Source organism: Lygodium microphyllum, chromosome 5, assembly GCF_053477565.2.
Source record: "Lygodium microphyllum isolate KBCC chromosome 5, Lygodium_microphyllum_v1.1.10, whole genome shotgun sequence".
In the NCBI taxonomy this organism is placed as follows: Eukaryota; Viridiplantae; Streptophyta; class Polypodiopsida; order Schizaeales; family Lygodiaceae; genus Lygodium; species Lygodium microphyllum.
Genome location: NC_141139.1, coordinates 137,518,538 through 137,524,537, shown reverse-complemented (window position 1 = coordinate 137,524,537; position 6,000 = coordinate 137,518,538).

Genomic DNA, 6,000 nt, shown 5'->3' with positions numbered 1-6,000 from the left:
TGTTCTTCTTCAAGATCTTCATCATTACACTCCTTGTCCAAGCCTTCAAAGTCCAAAAGGGAAGGCTTTTTGACACTGTTTATATATCACTCAAAATTGATGAAGCTTTTCTCCATGGTCACTAATGTCAAAACGACAAAAGAATCTATAGATCCAAAAGCAAACGCTCTATCCATTGGTAGGAAGTCAACACTACCAACTAGCATGTGATACTTGCAAGAAATGCTTTCAAGAGCATTTTCCAAAGCTGCCATTTGCTTTCGATCAAGAAATGATAACAACATGAATTGTTTAGGTTCACATGTCATTTGTAGTAGAGTGGATACAACATTTCCAAACTTTATAGAGTCCCATTTCATTCCCTCAATCCCATGTGCTGCATCTAGAACAACAACCCCAATGGTAATTGAATCTCTGTAAACATTATGTATAAGATCAAAGGTTTCTAGATTGCATTCGACAACATATACACGCCAAGGGGAAGTAGTGGAGGATTGAAGAGGATTTTACTTTTTTCTAATTAGGAACTTCACAATATCTTTTGCTCCATTTGGTAGGGACCCTGCATCAGCTCCACATGTGAGCTTCTTTGATACCCAAAAATTACAAATGCCCAAAATCTTTGTGTAGACTTCATCATTGATATCATAATCATCAGCAAGCTCTTCCCAAGTCTTCATCACAGCACTACTTTCTGGAACTGAAACATTGAAAAGAGTGACTAATTCCTCCTTGAGGACCCTATCTTGCTTGATTTGCATAGCCCTTGTTTCCATGTCAATCATATCTTCCTTATCCCATTTGTTTCTAAGAAAAATGATATGACCTTCATTAATCTCCTCTTGTAGTGTAAGGATATCTCCATCCTTTAAACCCATAAGGCAATGAAATGTAGTAGGAGAAGGTTGCCTTCCCTTTTTTCTCGAACTCTCCTCTTGGGATATAAGTTCACCTCTACAGTATCTCTTCATGATTTTGATCCAGCTACCAAATATTTCTTGGGAGCTAACAATCATATGGCAACCTCTAGATGCACAATTTTCTCCAATGTATGCCACAAATCTCTGCAAAAAAAGATCAAAATAGTGAGTATAGAACAAAAGAAAGAGCATCACACTAATCTTCACAAAAAGAGAATGTAAGCTTATATGTGATTACCTGCCATGGTACTCTTTGAGAGCTTGTCTTAGAAAGCCCTTGTTTGGGTTTTGGTGGAGAACCAAATGCTAGCCATTGATCTCTTAATTGTTGAAGTTGCTCAACATAAGGGGAATTCTTCATAACATTATGTGATTCTATATTTGTCATTCGTGAAAGATCAATGCACATTTTCGCAAGACAATCAACTAATATTCTAGCATTTCTCATGGTGCATAAATGCTTGGTTGCTAGACAACGTGTAGTATTACTCTGAATATATATTTTTGCTGCATGAATTGAGTGAAGCCCCGATATGATCCAATAACTATAAGTGTCCAACTTGCTAGCATCCACCTCATCACGATGCATGGGTCTCTTCTCATTGTTGTCTTGTACAAAAGGCATAAGATATGTTGCTATTGTTGGATTCATGGGATTCTTTATGAAAGACGTGGTTAGCTTCTCTACATAAGCCCAGCATAGTGACCTATAAGCATACAAAGGAGGTGCCTCATAACATCTATCAATGAGAATAGGAAATTGTGTTGTTGGACCAAATGGAAAGAATTTTTCAAACATGTGAAATCCTAATTTTTTCTTATTTTCCTTCTTCTTAACTATCTCAAGAAAATCAAATGTTCTTTCTACTCGCTTGACCTCAACAGAAATTATTGGCTTTAAAAGTGTAACTTCTAGCATGGAAGGTAAAGTGGCATCATTCTCAATGGTGTTAGCAGCCATACTAACAATAAGAGCTTGTGACAAGGAACTTTGTTGAGGTGATTTTGACTTTGAGCTTGTGGGATTCCATGAATTATTTTCTTCTTGAGGAGAAGGGGAAGATCTCAAGTCTATTTGTTTATCTTGGAGCTTCATTCTTTTATTGGGACGATCACCTTTTCTTGATAGGAAAAGTAGCTTACTATTTTGAATAGCTTGGAATGCTAATATAATGTCTTCTATGCCCTTTACCACCTCAAATAAGGTCCATCCCATTGTTTTCAAAGAATATTCTTCGTCCTCTTTAGTACGGGCAAAGTGAAATGACAAAGGATCAAGTTTGTGTACTACATTTTTCCCTTTCATCTTAACAAGATTACATGGCATTCCCTCTTTCCCAGCACATCCATCTATTATCTTCTCTATGACACCATCTTGTTGAAAAATGCAATATCACTCTTTAAAGTGAATAAGAGAACATTGTCATCCCTTTTTCCTTGACTATCATAAACATCCACATACCATGGATACACAAAATCACCACTAACTCCATCAATGGTTTGGGTCTCCTTTTTGGATGTGCTTTCTTTCTTTGCCATTGAATAGTTCTACAAAGAGAAAAAGTTGATAAACAAAAATGGATTTAAAAATATTCAAATTTCACAAAACCCAAATAAATGTATTATAAGATTTCTAGGTTGAAAATTGAAAACACAACAGCACAAGATTTTACGAAATACAAGACAAATGTACTCCAAAGGAACTCTTCCATAAAATGAAATATTGAAATATGAGATTAAGTGTGGTATGAGATCCAACCATAAATATGTGTGCTTATGTATCAAATCTCATGGATTATTCTAGCCCTAAGTTAGCATTAATTATGTTTCTCTTGCAAGAATCATTATGTAAAAACTTTGCCATGGACTTCGGTGAGAAGATCAAATTCTATTAATAGTGAGACTTGACCATGGGCTTAACCAAATGGTCAAGTGATAATGAGATGTTGAGTGTGAGTGTGGTATGAGATATAGTAAAAAATCATTGTGGTTATGTAGAAAATGTCATGGATGATTTTGTCCCTAAGTTAAAAATTGGATTTCTTCTCCATGTAAGTTTCCTATGCAAGGATCATACTCTAGGAACTTTGCTAAGATTTTTTGCCATGTGGTCAAATCCTATTTAATCAAAGAATGAGATTTATTCCAATATGAGATCCACCCATATATCAATGTGATTATGTAGCAATCTCATGATTCCATTTGGCCCAAAGTTAAAATTTGAATTTGTGCACATGTAAGTTTCCCTTGAAATGAGCTATATTGTAGAAACATTGTCATTGGTTTTAGCCATGTGGTCAAATTCTATTTAGTCATAAGACTTACCTATAAGATTAGAAGCTTTGCCATGGTTTTTAACTATAGGGTTTTTAAAGGCTATTTAAAGAGAGGATGTGGTTTATTGTGATATGAGATTCACATATAAACAAATATGGCTATGTAGCAAATCCCATAGATATCAATATAAGGTAAAGTGAAAAACACTTGAAAGGTGGAGATTTGACCTCATGATGAAACCTACAAGATAAGATGATTTCTATAAACTGGTTTTAAGCATATGGCCAAATCTAGTTTCATAACCATATGAGGAAAGTGATTCATTTGTTGGATTTGACTATATAGGCAAATATTGTTTTATAGTGGAATGAAAAAGTGGTCTCATGGTTTGCAAGATGTATGAGATTAGATTTGATCATATGGTCGAATGAAATAAGAATGGGAGATTCTTGAATGCTAGCATTGATAACAAAATGAAAGATTTGACCATATGGTCAATTTTTATTTTGTAGTGGAATGGAAAAAGTGGCCAATTTGTGGCAAAATTATATGATATTTATATATAAACATATACATAGGAAGTTATGAAAAATTGACATGAAAGAAATGGATTATGAAAACAAAGTGGTTTGTTTGTTGCACGACAAGTTTTGACCACATGGTGAAACTTCCTATAAATATAGTAGGTAATCAAGGAGTTCCAAATAGAACATGGTCTTCCTTTTTGGAGATAATATAGAAGATGTTTTTATTAGAACATTTTGCCATAGAGCCAAATCTAGCATTCCCAAAATTTGTGTGATCAAACCCATCATAGATTTAGTCTTAATTTTTAAGGATAAATTTCCAAAAAAGTGGTTTGTTTGTTGCAAGAAAAGATTTGACCGCATGGCCAAATTATAGAAAGTAAGGAATTCTAAGTAGAAGCTAGCCTTTCCTTTTGGAAGTAAGTAAGGGTTGATAATATAAGAAAGCATTTGACCAAATGGTGAAATGTCATTCTTGTAGTAAAATAAACGAAGTGGTTGATTTGTTGCAAGATATTGTGATACTACAAGAGTCCTTATTTTGGCCAAGAGATAGCTTAAGGAGAAGATTTGGCCGCATGGCGAAATCTCACAGTATATTAGAAAAAATAACATAAATACATCTTATATTATAAGAAAAGATTTGACCTCATGGCCAAATCTCAGATTGTATTGAATAAAATAACAAAAAGTACTTCTTATATTGCAAAAAAAAAAGACCATATTTTGTAATCTATAGATTGATGAAAGATCATGATATGTGTTGTTAGAAGATCAAATTACATCCTAGTATGGCAAAATCATATTGAGTATTTGTAAGTATTGTATAGCCATATGCTTATTGCAAAATTATAAAGAATGTAACCATAAAATCTGATGGTAACGTTTTTACTATGAAAATACAGTATAATGGAAAGTTCTATACAATAAAGTATAATACGATGTATAAGAACTTGATAAAATGCTCTAATATTACGGAAGGATACAAGAAATATAAGGCTAGGTTTAGCCTTGAGGCGAAATCTTAAGGTATATAGCATTACAGAATAGAAAGAAAGGATAGTATTTTGAAAGCACTCATTGATAAAAGCATTGCACAAACCATTTATTCCATATTCACATCTAAGAGACTTTTTTCAACCTTACACAAATCATGTATTTCATGTTCACAGCAAAAAGAGTATTTTCAATAGTGCAAGAAATCATGTTTTTTATATTCACATCAAAGAAGCTATCATTTGCAAGGTAGTGACAAGCACTCCAGGAGATCAATCAAGCAATCGAGAAGAAGAAGAAGTCATTGAATTCTCAAGAATGAGTGCCTAATCTCATTGCTACAGAAATACAAATTGCATTTAATTTTCATACATGATTCTTATTTAGAAAATGCTTTTGGTATTTGATCTTAATATTATTCAATACTAATCATACAAAAGAGTAGTAGTGTGATTTGTAGTAATTGTATGGATTGAAATGGTCATAATCAATGTAGTTTATCTCAAAATAAAAAATGAAGTAGGGAAAAGTTGAAAACCTATTGTAATTAGTAGGTCTGTAATGTGTACCAACGTAACAAAAATCACCCGTGAAGTAGAGTAGACACGCTGTGGAGTGGCAATCATTCTCTGCTTTGTTGAATTGTTGAAGCCTTAGAGCAAGATTTCTGATTCGAAGGCGCAGGTAGTTTTGGTCATAATACCCTGATTCGAACCAGAATTTGCACTGCACAATCTATTTCAATTTGAGAAAATGAAACATTGGAGAGTAGTCAAAGAAGAGGAGGGGATATAACTGCCAAAGATTAGGGCCGCAACACCTGTAGTATGAGAGGGGCGACATGAGCAGATTGCTCCCAAACCTTCTAGATCCCCTCGCCCCTTCTTAAGAACCCACCATTGGGATATTGCCCCTATTTTCACAGCTAGAGATTTTGCCTACATACTCTCTATCCTACCGTGCTAGAGATTCTACTCTTAAACTATCACTAAGGTGGCTTCAAAATCCTCAATGATATTACACATTACATATTAGATACATTAAATATACATAATCTTACAAAATATGATTTAATATATAAATTATATTTATTAATTATTAATAAATTAATTTAATATATATATTTTTAAAATATATTTTGATAATATATTCCATAATATACACATAATACAATATACTAATATAACATGATTTGGAATAAAATAGTATAACTTAAAAATAAAATGTAATATGATACATTTTACTATTATCAACAAGTAGGTAGTATAAGATTTATAAAT